Genomic DNA, 15,900 nt, shown 5'->3' with positions numbered 1-15,900 from the left:
AAAATGTGTTAAAGAAATCAAAACTTATGCTACAATTTAGATTATTCAAAGTAGCTACCCTTTGCCTTGATGACAGCGTTGCACACTCTTGACATTCCCTCAACCACATGGAATGCTTTTCCAACAGTCTTGAACGAGTTCCCACATATGCTGAGCACTTGTTGGCTGTTTTTACTTCACTCTGCGGTTCAACTCATCCCAAACCATCTCAATTGGGTTGAGGTTGGGTGATTGTGGAGGCCAGGTAATCTGATACAGCACTCCCTCACTCTCCTTCTTGGTCAAATTGCCCTTACATAGCCTGGAAGTGTGTTGGGTCATTGTCCTGTTGAAAAACAAATGATAGTCCCACTAAGCGCAAACCAGATGGGATGGTGTTTCGCTGCAGAATGCTGTGGTAGCCATGTTGGTTAAATGAGCCTTGAGCTCTAAATAAATCACAGACAGTGTTGCCAGCAAAGAACACCCACACCATCACACCTCCTCCTCCATGCTTCAATTGCTCACCTACTCTGTCTCTCACAAAGACACAGCGGTTGGAACCAAAAATCTTACATTTGTACTCATCAGACCAAGGGACAGATTTCCACCAGTCTAATGTCCATTGCTCGTGTTTCCTTTAGTAGTGATTTCATTGCAGCAATTCGACCATGAAGACCTGATTCACGCAGTCTCCTGAGAACAGTTGATGTTGAGATATGTCTGTTACTTGACCTCTGTGAACGATTTATTTGGGCTACAATTTCTGAGGCTGGTAACTCTAATGAATTTATACTCTGCAGCAGAGGTATCTCTGGGTCTTCCTGTCCTGTGGCAGTCCTCATGAGAGCTAGTTTCATCATAGCGCTTGATTGTTTTTTGACTGCACTTGAAGAAACTTTCAAAGTCATTTAAATTTTCCGGATTGACTGACCTTCATGTCTTAAAGTAATGATGGACTGTCGTTTCTCTTTGCTTAATTGAGCTGTTCTTGCCATAATATGGACTTTGTCTTTTACCAAATAGCTATCTTCTGTATACCACCTCTACCTTGTCACAACAGATGTGTGAGAATGTTATTGTATCCATGTTGAATTCAGACTGTAACACAATAAACTGTGGAATAAGTCAAGGGGTGTGAAAACTCTCTGAAGGCAATGTATGTACATTAGGGATGTGCAAGTGTATGTGTAACACATAGCACTATGAACTCAATAGGCCTCCCTCTCTCATTGTGTGATGGACCATCATTGCCCCCTGCAGTCTGAGTTAAGCAGGCCATGATGCCAGTCATCTAAGGAGAGACATTAGAAGCCTCTGTTGTAGACTCAAGGCATCTGTCCATGTGTCTGTGCGTTTCTGAGAATTCGTCGACTAGATGTATTGATGGCACACAGGCCTTTTTTTGCACACTAACAGGTGACACGCTCCTCTCCTCTTTTTCAAATGTTCTCTATATCTACTGTCTTTTTATCAGACTGTCTTACTCTGTCACCATCCCTTTCTCCCTTCCTAGTTGATAGCTGTCTAGCTAAGATCAATGACTGCATGTCTCTGCAGGACTGTATTTGGGAGTGAACAGAGCAGTGTAATAGTTCTCTATGGAGTCAGACAGATTCCCACTACCCCTTCCCTTCAGAGGAAGTCCTGCTGAAATAATCATAAATGTGGCATCAAGCGAAATGTCATGTGTCCCTTTTCAGCACAGAGAGAGAGGGAGAGGGATGGAGGGATGGAGGAAAGGAGGTAGTGGGGGGGGGGGGGGGGGCTAGATGAGAGACGGAGAACACAGAGACAGAGTAAAGGACAGCATTTGAACGGCATCGACAGATCTCCCATTTCACAGAAGCTGGGGTATACAGAAAGATAAGCAGATGAAAGAACTGTGTGAAAAATGCACAACTAGCCTATAGGAGAAGCGGACTAGATGGGGGACCTTCGGAGGTACACACAGGGACCACACAGAGCAGTGGGTATATACATGGGGGGTGAGGATGGAGTACCTGTGAAGCACTGTCCAGGTGTCCCCTATTCATGTGTTTGTGTTGTATTCGTTTCTTTGTGTTGAGGGTGGAACTGGATATGGGGGAGGAACCGAAGTCCTAGTGATGTTTCAAACTGCCACCATGAGTGAAGTCTCCCAAATATAGAAAGCTTCCTGGTGCACGCTGCCCACCCACACGCACAGACACACACACACCTCGCTCTATACACACTTTGTGGTGTTGTGTCTTTGTGTGGCGGCAGTGTAGCCTAGTGGTGAGTGTTAGACAAGTAATTGAGAGGTTGCGAGTTCAAATCGCCGAGCTGACAAGGTACAAATCTGTCGTTCTGCCCCTGAAAGAGGCAGTTAACCCACTGTTGCTAGGCTGTCATTGAAAATAAGAATTTGTTCTGAACTTGCGTAGTTAAATTTAACAAAAATGTTTGTCATTTGTTATTTTTGTACAAACAACAATTATAACCGTGCAAATCCTTTTCTGCTTCCCTCGGCGTGTCCTGAGAATGTGTTTGTGTCTGCGCCTCTCTTCATGCAGTTCTTTAAGTCTGTGAGTTCTTTGTGTTGCAGAGTCTCAACACGCAAAAACAGCCAAGAGTAGAAAATCTATCTTGACTTTTCCGTGATCATTCCACTGACACACTCATCACTCTCTTTCCCTTAAGACAGCCTTCATGATCTCCTATTCATCCCTCCATCCATCTCTACAATCCTCTGTGGACACACCCAGAATATGAACACATCTCTCAGTGTCATATGCTGATTATTCATCATCATCACCACCACACACGCACACATCGACTTCACACATCTGAGTTTGTTCACCCTCATCCTTAGTCTGTCAGTGGAGGAGCAGCTGCAGTCCCAGATTGCAGTGGTTCTGCTATCTCCAGATTCTGGTTGATGGATTCTGCTTTGTGCTCAACAGGTCTGCCAGAGCCCCTTCACTTGGTTCTCTAGGTTACTGCGCTCGTGAACTGAACTGGTCTGAATGGATAGAGAGTGATCACTTACGTCTTCAACAAGAGAGAAGCTTTGGACTTGCATACTGTAGAGCTTCAGCATTCCTAAGGAAAACCTGGAGACTGCTCTGATTTTGACACCTGGAACAGCACAATACACACGAAATCCACACTCAAGCCTCTTTTTGATTTACCACCCTTTCGCGTTGCTTGTATACGTTCAACTCTGCGTCAAAAAAGACACAAAATGATATTGTTACATGAGAAGTCTAATGTCCCAATTAGGGTTGTCTTTCTTAGCGTTTGACGTGACGCTGAGACAGACATGACGCCTCCCTTAGGGCATTATTATCTGTTGTTTACTGTGCCGTGTCTAAATTAGCGACCTGACACAATGCGTTTCACACTCCCTAACACGATGCCTGTTCACAAGGTTGTTTACTCTAAAAGCTCCCGGAGCCATACTGTAAACCTAGCCACTTCACTGAGTCATCTCAATGGAAATATCCATAAATTGACAAAAGAAAAACCTACCTTCTGATTACAACCGTGGAACTGTAGTTGAGAACGGAGGACAGATCCAGTCGACGTGGTGCTGAACGTTAGTTCAGATCTATAGAAATATGTTCCTTGTACACGGATCGTTATAACATTTAACAATGTATTACACCATAATAGATAATGTTACAAACATGCTGGCTCAAGTGTCATGTTTTGCACAGTCTGTCCTGGTCTCGCTACAAGGGTTCACAGCTGATCCCTGAGCTGACAGGTTTGACACTGAAAGTGATTTTCAACTTTCCCCTTCATTCCTATTCAGGTTTGAGAGGTTGACCTCCCGTCAGCTCTACTGCTGTGATTTGGCTGTCAGATAACTAACTCAGTGTGCTGTCAAAGGGAGAAAGACCATTTTTTTGGGGGGGGGGGAGTACTGTGGTAAAAAACTGGTAGTTACTCCAAGAACTTAGAAGGCATTCCTGTATAATAATGTATGCCTGTCTGAGAAAATCTGCATCACTTAACTTGGAGCGAAACTTCATAGCGAGAGGGAGAGAAACAGTAAGAGAAAGAAGTGAAAAGAGAAACTCATAGAGACAGAGACAGAAAAAGACATGCAACCACTCACGGAGATCCTCTCTCAAATATACTGCTTTTCCGTGTTGTGTTTTAGTTTTTTTGGGGCCTGTTGAAAGAGTCAGCTGTCGGAAGGTAATGATAGTGATAGCCATGTCCAACTCCGGCCTGCTGGCTGTCTCCTGTCTCTATCGCTGCCAAGCAGCTTTCAGCTCAAGGACACAAGCACTTGAATGGCTGCCCCCCAAAAATGAAAAGGGAGAAGGAGGGATGAAAGAGAAATGATAGAACGGAGGCACGGTTTGAGGTAGAGGGGCAAGATATCAAGGAGGGATGGAGGAAATAAGAGAAACGGAGAGAGGAGAGACAAATAAAGGAGAGATTGGGAAAAAATAGAGAGAAAAAAAGAGAAGAGGACAGACAAGACAGTAAGAGATAAAAAGAGGTGCCTTCTCCACAAATCGCTCCTAAATCATCGCCCACCAGTGGAGAGGAGAGTGGGCCGTCACATCTGAGATTTCCATTCCCTGAAAATGCCTGCGTCTAAACAGGCGAGAGGCGGGCGATGCGAGCGCTCCACGTGGACAGCAACCTGAGCCCTTTAATCGAGTGCCAGAGCGCTCTCATCCCCAAACCCAGGGAGAGGAGGAGGAGAGGGGGCGGAGAGGAGGAGGAGAGGAAGAAAAGCTAGATGAGGCTGTAGCCCCTGAGCTTCTCATTTAAGAAGAAAGAGTCTTTGATTTTTAGCAGCTTATAGCCCGTTGCCCTAGAATGCCATCCAACACGCTGGATCAAATGGCAGCGCAGAGGGAGAATTATAAACTCATCTGGGAACTAACTCCTGCTTTCTGAAGGGGATTGGGACTGACTATCTATGATGGTCTTAAAAAAAACAGCTAGAAACTAGAGGACAAATCAGGGTCCAGAATGTAAGGTGGAGAAAATTAAAAGCCTTGATGGATAAAGTTGACTGGAAAAGAAAGACTGGTTTGTTTTTTCAGCATCTCTGAGAAACTCTTATCTACCGTTGGCGACGTTGAGGTTTTTGTTCTAACTCTTAGAAAACGTTCAGCTGGCTGCTCACAAAATCCGTACGGAAATGTTTGGCCAACATTTTATACTCTAGTCAAGAAGATGAAAAAGCTTATCTAGGCTAACTATCTATATCTCCTATTGGGATATGGTTTCAAAGATGGGTTCACTGGCAGTATAAATGCTTTTGTTTTGAGATGATTTTTCAAGCTTATTGATTCTGTATGAGTGAAACCTTAAAGCTCTCTGTATGTTAACACTTACATTGGACAAAGATTTGTTAGAACTGAAAACCTTTTTTCAGGCTCCTATCTGTTGGTTAGACGACAGCCAATCCTACAGGTGTGGAGCTGCAGCCTTCTTGCCCATGACTGATAAGCATGTTCATTTTGTTTTCTTGCTAGTTTGTGATAATCAATCTCAGGCTTGAGTGAGTTTGTCTCTTTCCTCCACCCACACTCAGTGACATTTGGTGCAGTTTCTGGTACAACGTGAAATGCAAGTTTCTCTGTGATTATTAATATTTTTATAGCTACCTCCTTTCAATCCAACATGATTGTACCATAACAGTACTTGCCTTCCTCTGCTTTGGGCCAATGATTTCCTCTTCACTTCAGTTTGCTCTTTAATACATGCACCTTGTTTGGAGAGCAAATTAGCAGCAGTGTTTCTTTTCCTAGGAGAGACATTCAGATGCCGATTTCTGAGATTCAAAGGGGCCTCCATTTGCTTTGTGGCACCTGTACCCTCCCTACCTGTAATCGCCTTCCTCTTTCTCTCTGAAGATATTCATTCGAAGACGTAATAGGGTAAAGGAAGGTCAGTGGTGTCTATTTTCTGTGTGGATGAAACAACCTCAGAAGATGAGTAATTACTGAGTGTCACAATGTAATCAGCAGTGGACAGGCACATACCAGAGCTTCTCAGCGGGAACTAGAGGCAGATGATGCCCGCAACGTCACTTCTTTGTTGAAGTAGTTTAAGGGTTCTTTAGAAGGTGGATGGACGGGACCTGACGAATGACGCAGCGGTCTAAGGAACTGCAATGCAGTGCTTGAGGCGTCACTACAGTCCTGGGTTCGAGCCCAGGCTGTGTCGCAGCCAGGCCCTGACCGGGAGACGCGTGAGGCAGCGCACAATTAACCCAACTTCGGCTGGGTTAGGGGAGGGGGAGGGTTTGGCGCATGCATGTTGATTTCGGTCGGCAGATATACAGTGATTCCTCCAACACATTGATGCAGCTGGTTGAGCGGGCAGTGCGGCTTGGCAGGGTTGTGTTTCAGAGGACACATGGATCTCGCTCTTTGCCTCTCCCGAGTCCATACGGGAGTTGAAGCGATGGGACAAGAATGTAACTAGCAATTAGTGAGAAAAAAAGGGGTAAAATGTACAATAAAGATGACTAAATATGTAGATGGACAATAATGACTCTTTTGCCGATTTAGTGGGAACTGCCCACATCATAGACTTAGATAGACGACTCATCTTCATTATGGCGTCGGTGAGAGCACGGTCAGTACCATTGAAGCCATCTATATTTTTAAGTAGTACATTTTCTTGCATACTGCCATCTGTAGTGTGTTGTTTGAACATGTAAAAATCCAAGGTTGGCCTGATGACCTGATGGCCAGGATGGAATCATGAGTTCCTTCCTTAACCCATAGGAACTCCCCCTCAGTTGGCTACTTCAAAATGGCGGAAGCCCTCAATGGCAATGTCCATGCAAGTAGTGATCTCTATTCATCTCTATCGGACCACATTCACAACCATGCATTCACTTGACTACTTCCTGTTCTCTTCCACATTAATTAACATAAAATCTGACCAACCAGAATAGATAAAAGTAGTTGCTAGGTAGATAATCAATTACCAAATTAAATTACAAACAAATGATTCACCATGATATAGAACTACACAACAGTGACCAACAAAATATAAATGTCTTGCATGAAATCATTCTAGAGTTGAGGATAATTATGTGATGGATCTTGCCATTGAATGTCTTTCCAACCAACTTAAAAATCTATATTTATTCAATTAGGTGACCTGGACATTTTTTGTTGACTGTACCTGTTGTGTTTGCAGTATTAGTAGATTTCTGTCATATAAAGGACTTCAATATCTTGGAATTTAAATCACTGAATCAAATACAATATATTGTATACAACACCTAACATATACAGTTGACTGACCATCCTCTTCTTCATTCAATGGCCCCTTTCACATATAAAGAATCGCACGACTCACACTGAGGTCTCTCTTTCCAGTCTTCAGTCTGTACTGTGTTTCTGTCTGGGAGAGAAGGAGTGTGTGCACAGCCAGGAAGAGAGACTCAACAAAGACATATCTCACTCTGTATTTTTAAAAGGATGTGTGTGTGTGTGTGTGTGTGTGTGTGTGTGTGCGTGTGTGCGTGCGTGTGTGCGTGTGTGTGTGTGTGTGTGTGTGTGTGTGTGTGTGTGTGTGTGTGTGTGTGTGTGTGTTGCTGTTGACCTTTGTACCTGTGAAATATCAGGGTTCTCTAAGTATTAGGTGCTAAATAGGAACCATACACAAAATGATCACATTGAATGTTTTCGTTTCACAACTAGAGCCAATATGTTCCCAAAAACACCCTCCCACACCACACACACACAGAATGAGTTCATATCTCTCTCTTTCTCACACACGCATGCACACACACACACACACACCCACACACTGTCTGTTTGGTTTTCAATCAGCATGTCCTTGAGAATCGCTGAAGGTTGTTTTTCACATCACTCAGTTCCCCTTTCTCTCATTCTCTCATTCTCTCTCTCTCTTCTGTTTTGCCCTCTCTCCCCTCCCAATTAGATTGCACGCCAGTCAAGGCAATCTGCTCTCCCTCGTTAATAAGCACTCATTAGGGGGGCCACGCTTGGTTTTCTTAATGAACTGATGAAGTTAAATGAGTTGGAAACGCAGAGTTCAGAGGGAAAAACAGCAGACACCTGAAACAGAGATGAATTGACTGTCTGTGTGTGTGTGTGTGTGTGTGGTGGTGGGGTGGGGGTGGGGGGGGGGGACACTGACCAGGACACTGACCAAATCAAAAGGCACAGCCACCTGATTATAAAAATCAAGGCCCACGTTTCAATACAACGTATTCTTGTAAATGAACATTCTGAACTTCCATTTGCAGAGCCCCTCAGTCTATCTCAACATAGTTTTGTCATAAATATTATGACATGACATCTGTGCCACGTTGTCTTTAGTGTTATTGATGAACGCAGGAGAGTTGTGTTGCTGCTGTAATGCTACAGAGACAAACACACTGTGCTCTCTCCGTGTCAGCATCCATTCTAGCTCACACCAGGATCCGCCAGCCAGCTCCACAGCAGATATTACTCTACGAGCCTTGGCGACCCTGCAGAGAGAGAGAGAGATGGAGAGGAGGAGGGAGGATGGGGAGGGGGAGGGCGAGAAGGAGAGAGACAAAGAGAAAGAGGGGGAGAGAGAGGAGGAGAGCGGGAGAAGAGAGGCGGGGGAGAAAGAGAGAAGGAGGGAGAGAAGCAGAATCACTCACACAAACCTTTGGATTCACACTTATAACTCAGAAGCATAGAAAATGACAGACCAATCTTCTGTTGCACAACTACATTTCAATGTTTCACATAAAAGGAAAGCAGCCCTAACAGTCACAGCATGAAGGTGTTGGAGTAAAACACTTCAGTCAAGGGCAGTTGGCTGGCTTGTCAAGGTCATAGAGAGAAGAGGAAACAAATGGAAATCTGTTACTGTCTCTACTACTTATATGTGGGAGGGAATGCGTGTGTGTGTGTGTGTGTGTGTGTGTGTGTGTGTGTGTGTGTGTGTGTGTGTGTGTGTGTGTGTGTGTGTGCGTGTGTGTGTGTGGCGTGCATGCGTGTGTGATACTACTAGATGTAAGGGAAACATTCAATGGCCTCTGTTCTCAAAATGATTTCTCCAATATGTTTGACCAACAGGAATTATCAATAGACTGGCTGGAAAGGCCACTATCCCTTCAGAGTCCCCGTTCAAAAAGCCACCTCTACTTATTGTCGTCGCATATCTGTGCCATATATACAGTGCCTTGCGAAAGTATTCGGCCCCCTTGAACTTTGCGACCTTTTGCCACATTTCAGGCTTCAAACATAAAGATATAAAACTGTATTTTTTTGTGAAGAATCAACAACAAGTGGGACACAATCATGAAGTGGAACGACATTTATTGGATATTTCAAACTTTAACAAATCAAAAACTGAAAAATTGGGCGTGCAAAATTATTCAGCCCCCTTAAGTTAATACTTTGTAGCGCCACCTTTTGCTGCGATTACAGCTGTAAGTCGCTTGGGGTATGTCTCTATCAGTTTTGCACATCGAGAGACTGAAATGTTTTCCCATTCCTCCTTGCAAAACAGCTCGAGCTCAGTGAGGTTGGATGGAGAGCATTTGTGAACAGCAGTTTTCAGTTCTTTCCACAGATTCTCGATTGGATTCAGGTCTGGACTTTGACTTGGCCATTCTAACACCTGGATATGTTTATTTTTGAACCATTCCATTGTAGATTTTGCTTTATGTTTTGGATCATTGTCTTGTTGGAAGACAAATCTCCGTCCCAGTCTCAGGTCTTTTGCAGACTCCATCAGGTTTTCTTCCAGAATGGTCCTGTATTTGGCTCCATCCATCTTCCCATCAATTTTAACCATCTTCCCTGTCCCTGCTGAAGAAAAGCAGGCCCAAACCATGATGCTGCCTCCACCATGTTTGACAGTGGGTATGGTGTGTTCAGCTGTGTTGCTTTTACGCCAAACATAACGTTTTGCATTGTTGCCAAAAAGTTCCATTTTGGTTTCATCTGACCAGAGCACCTTCTTCCACATGTTTGGTGTGTCTCCCAGGTGGCTTGTGTCAAACTTTAACCGACACTTTTTATGGATATCTTTAAGAAATGGCTTTCTTCTTGCCACTCTTCCATAAAGGCCAGATTTGTGCAATATACAACTGATTGTTGTCCTATGGACAGAGTCTCCCACCTCAGCTGTAGATCTCTGCAGTTCATCCAGAGTGATCATGGGCCTCTTGGCTGCATCTCTGATCAGTCTTCTCCTTGTATGAGCTGAAAGTTTAGAGGGACGGCCAGGTCTTGGTAGATTTGCAGTGGTCTGATACTCCTTCCATTTCAATATTATCGCTTGCACAGTGCTCCTTGGGATGTTTAAAGCTTGGGAAATCTTTTTGTATCCAAATTCGGCTTTAAACTTCTTCACAACAGTATCTCGGACCTGCCTGGTGTGTTCCTTGTTCTTCATGATGCTCTCTGCGCTTTTAACGGACCTCTGAGACTATCACAGTGCAGGTGCATTTATACGGAGACTTGATTACACACAGGTGGATTGTATTTATCATCATTAGTCATTTAGGTCAACATTGGATCATTCAGAGATCCTCACTGAACTTCTGGAGAGAGTTTGCTGCACTGAAAGTAAAGGGGCTGAATAATTTTGCACGCCCAATTTTTCAGTTTTTGATTTGTTAAAAAAGTTTGAAATATCCAATAAATGTCGTTCCACTTCATGATTGTGTCCCACTTGTTGTTGATTCTTCACAAAAAAATACAGTTTTATATCTTTATGTTTGAAGCCTGAAATGTGGCAAAAGGTCGCAAAGTTCAAGGGGGGCGAATACTTTCGCAAGGCACTGTAGCTTCCCCATATCTGAGTGATGCTTTCAAATGTTCCTGCAGACATGATGAACTGGAATAAAACTTTTCTCCCATTTCCTGAATCGCTAACAGCAATTTCTATGTTAGAACCAATCTTTTTTTATTTTCCTCTTCGTTTCCATCCGGTTGGTTTGATAAACAGCTACTTGTCTAGAGGCGAGAGAGAGACCAGAACCAAAGAGAATGACATAGTCACAGTCACATAGACAAACACACATATAAACACAGAGCGAGAGTGAGAAAGAGCAAGAGCGAGAGAAAGAGCAAGAGCAAGAGAGAGCGAGAGAGAGAGAGAGAGAGAGAGAGAGAGAGAGAGAGAGAGAGGGAGAAACATATTTCATTAAGTCTTATTACAAGGTTCTGCCGTCTGTTCCACGACCCACTACAATTTGTGAGCCATTACCACCCTCTAAAAATAACCAACTTAACACACGCCAGAGCAGAGCCAGCCAGGGAAATTTTAATAAACGTCACGTAACCGTTATAACAATCAAATTTAACGGGCCAGCAACACAACCCAATAGTTGCCTCAACACAGTTGGCATAAAGGGATGACAAGTAAACCCAATAACAGAATACTACATCATTATTTTACATATTTAATTCGTAACGCTGAATGTGTTTACTTGCCATTTATTTTCCTTTAACAGAGAGAGGGAAGGCACAGCGAGGTAAAGGAGGATAAGAGGGAACACAGGAAACAGAGAAACAGAGAAAGGTAGTGAGGGGAGAAGGACGATACTCTAGAAAGAAATGTTAGAGAATAAAAGTGAGTTGGGGGTGATTGTGGTTAGTTTACAGTAATATATAATCAGCCTGGAGCAATGGCATATCGGCTACTCTTCCTGTAAACCTAGAAGATGATCTATTCCTGTTCTTTCTGGGGAACACAATTCAGTTACACTAAACCAAAATATAAATGCAACATGTAAAGTGTTGGTCCCGTGTTTTATGAGCTGAAAAAAAAATTCCAGAAATGTTCCATACGAAAAAGCTTATTTCTCTAAAATATTGGGCACACATTATTGGGCACACACACGCCAAGATAATCCATCCACCTGACAGGTGTGGCATATCAAGAAGCTGATTAAACAGCATGACCATTACACAGACGCACCTTGTGCAGTAGACAAGAAAAGGCCACTCTAAAATGTGAAGTCTTGTCATACAACAAAGCCACACATGTCTCAAGTTGAGGAAGCGTGCAATTGGCATGCTGACTGTAGGAAACTGTCGCCAAAGAATTTAATGTTAATTTCTCTACCATAAGCCACCTCCAACGCTGTTTTAGAGAATTTGGCAGTACGTCCAACCAGCCTCACAACCACAGGCCACGTATGTGTATGGCGTCGTGCAGTTTGCTGATGTCAACGTTGTGAATAGAGTGCCCCATGGTGTTGGTGGGGTTATGGTATGGGCAGGCATAAGCTACGGACAACGAACACAATTGAATTGAAGGCAATATGAATGAACAGAGATACTGTGACAAGATCCTGAGGCCCAATGTTGTGCCATTCATCCGCCGCCGTCACCTCGTGTTTCAGCATGATAATGCACTCCCCCACGTTGCAACGATCTGTACACAATTCCTGGAAGCTGAAAATGTCCCAGTTCTTCCATGGCCTTCATACTCACCAGACATGTCACCAATTGAGCATGTTTGGGATGCTCTGGATCGACATGTACGACAGCGTGTTCCAGTTTCCGCCAATATCCAGCAACTTTTACACAGCCATTGAATATGAATGGTAGAACATTCCACAGGTCACAATCAGCAGCCTGATCAACTCTATGTGAAGGAGATGTGTCGCGCTGCATGAGGAAAATTGTGGTCATACCATACCTGGTTTTCTGATCCACACCCCTACCCTTTTTTTAAGGTACACTATATATACAAAAGTATGTGGACACCCCTTCAAATGAGTGGATTCTGCTATTTCAGCCACACCCGTCACTGACAGGTGTATAAAATTGAGCACACAGCCATGCAATCTCCATAAACAAACATAGGCAGTAGAATGGCCTTACTGAAGAGCTCAGTGACTTACAACGTGGCACTGTCATAGGATGCCACCTTTCCAACAAGTCAGTTCGTAAAATTTCTGCCCTGCTAGAGCTGCCCCGGTCAACTATAAGTGCTGTTGTTGTGAAGTGGAAACATCTAGGATCAACAACAGCTCAGCCGCAAAGTGGTGGGCCACACAAGCCCACAGAACGGGACCACCGAGTGCTGAAGCGTAAACATTGTCTGTCCTCGGTTGCAACAATCACTACCGAATTCCAAACTGCCTCTGAAAGCAACGTCAGCACAATAACTGTTCGCCAGGAGCTTCATGAAATGGGTTACCATGGCCGAGCAGCCGCACACAAGCCTAAGATCACCATGCTCAATGCCAAGCGTCTGGAGTGGTGTAAAGCTTGCCGCCATTGGACTCTGGAGCAATGGAAACACATTATCTGGAGTATGAATCACTCTTCACCATCTGGCTGTCAGACAGACAAATCTGGGTTTGGTGGATGCCAGGAGAACGCTACCTGCCCCAATGCATAGTGCCAACTGTAAAGTTTGGTGGAGGAGGAATAATGGTCTGGGGCTGTTTTTCATGGTTTGGGCTCGGCCCCTTAGTTTCAGTGTAGGGAAATCTTAACGCTTCGAACATCACCGGGAGTCCCATAGGGCGACGCACAATTGGCCCAGCATCGTTTGGGTTAGGAGAGGGTTTGGCCGGTGGGGGGTTTTACTTAGCTCATCTTGCTCTAAACACTCCTTGTGGCGGGCCAGGTGCCTGCAGGCTGATTTCGGTTGTCAGTTGAACAGAGTTTCCTCCGACACATTGGTGCAGATGGCTTCCGGGTTAAGCGAGTTAAGCGTGTTAAGAAGGTCATGTTTCGGAGGACGCATGACCCGACCTCCAGAGCCCTTTAGGGAGTTGCAGCAATGAGACAAGATCGAAATTGGGGGGAAAAGGGGACCCAAAAAAAATTACAATAATAATAATAATAATAATAATAATAATGATGATTGATAAATAGCCTACTCAGGCTGCAGGTAAAACAGAGAAAATGTTACTTAACCATAGTGTGTGAATGGATGCATGTATGCATTGTTTGTGTGTGCATATGCATAAATGCATGCATTGTGTGTGAGTACACATGTACTCAGTTCTCTCTCATTAACCCATATAAATGGAGGCTGTTGTATAAAATGCATACTCTACTGGTTGACTTACCACTACAACAACCCTGAGTACCAAACAGAGGCGAGACAGAGCCTACAGGACACTGTGTGCGTGTGTGCGTGCGTGCGTGCCTCAGAGCATCACCTACTTTTAGCCATGTTAGAAGTGGTTTGCTGCTATGCATTCTCCTCTTTGACAACCTTCTCTACTACCAGCATCTGAAACCAAAGCACAGAGAGCATCTGTGGTCAAGAGTTAACTAGCACTCACGCTCTTTTGTTTAGTTCATTCACCTTTCACACACACTCCGGTATTTACATTCTCTCCTTTTAACACTCCCTGAGCTGTCCCTCACACCTTGTCACTTCCACTACTAACACACACACACACACATTTTGAAATGTACACTCTTCAAAGCTAATCTACTCCAGCATTGATTTTTCCCACTTTGTTCCTCCTGTCCTCTCAGCTCTCTGTATCGGAGGAGGAGAACAGGGGCCATGTTCAGAGGGAGAGAGGGGAGAGAGAGAGAGAAAGGAGAGAGGGGGAAGTGGAAATGGGAGAGAGAGAGGTACAAGAAGAAGGGTTGATGGTTGAGTCGTGTTAGCACCTGCACACACGAAAGTTAAAAATCTATCAATCACAGAGGAGGGAATAAAAAAGGGAGGGAGAAAGATAGGACACAAAGACCAAGGTTATCCCCTGTGGATTCTGCCTGAGCTTTTAGAGTGCTTGACCCCTTTGCTTTAGATGTCAAACTCATCAAAAACCTGTTGGTTGTTGAGTGTATTTACGAAGAGCTGAATCTTGTCCTGAAGGGAACCTCTGTCACCTCCAGCCTTGAGCTACAACACAACAACTCCTCTTCCATTCAGACGCCTCTGGGCCATGAACTTCTCCTGAACCAGAGAAGAACGACAGGAGAGGATAAGCTTTTCTAATGTAGAGGAGAGAGGTGATAGCAGGACCCGAGAGTGTCTTTCAGATCACAGACGACAACCACTGACAACTGTGTTGTGTTCCAGAGAGCTTTCTTGGATTCTGAAACCATCCATCTCTCAGTGTGGAAAGGTTACAAAGTATCCCCTGAGATCTTGGCTGCCCACTCCGGTCTCGTCATGCCACACCACAGATCAACAGGCGATAGAGAAGGCACCAATGGCTGCTTTCTATTTTTGAGTCTCTCTCCTTTTCTTCATCACTCCCTCAGGCATCACCCTCACTCATCTAACACCTCGCTACACATGAAAAAATAGTCAATGCAGGCAAAGTGTAATAGCGGAGAGAAAAATAATCGATAGTCTCACATACAGTGGGGCAAAAAAGTATTTAGTCAGCCACCAATTGTGCAAGTTCTCCCACTTAAAAAGATGAGAGAGGCCTGTAATTTTCATCATAGGTACACTTCCACTATGAGAGACAAAATGAGGAAAACAAATCCAGAAAATCACATTGTAGGATTTTTAATGAATTTATTTGCAAATTATGGTGGAAAATAAGTATTTGGTCAATAACAAAAGTTTATCTCAATACTTTGTTATATACCCTTTGTTGGCAATGACAGAGGTCAAACGTTTTCAATAAGTCTTCACAAGGTTTTCACACACTGTTGCTTGTATAAGTACACTGTACATACAATCATGTCTGTCTGTCTGTCTGTCTGTCTGTCTGTCTGTCTGTCTGTCTGTCTGTCTGTCTGTCTGTCTGTCTGTATGTATGTATGTATGTATGTATAGTCAGCAAAAAAAAGAAACGTCCTCTCACTGTCAACTGCGTTTATTTTCAGCAAACTTAACATGTGTAAATATTTGTATGAACAAAACAAGATTCAACAACTGAGACATAAACTGAACAAGTTCCACAGACATGTGACTAACAGGTATGAAATAATGTGTCCATAAACAAAGGGGGGTCAAAATCAAAAGTAACAGTCAGTATCTGGTGTGGCCACCTGCTGCATTAATTAC

Source organism: Oncorhynchus clarkii, chromosome 31 (genome assembly GCF_045791955.1).
Source record: "Oncorhynchus clarkii lewisi isolate Uvic-CL-2024 chromosome 31, UVic_Ocla_1.0, whole genome shotgun sequence".
In the NCBI taxonomy this organism is placed as follows: Eukaryota; Metazoa; Chordata; class Actinopteri; order Salmoniformes; family Salmonidae; genus Oncorhynchus; species Oncorhynchus clarkii.
Note: the sequence above shows the minus strand (reverse complement) of the source record.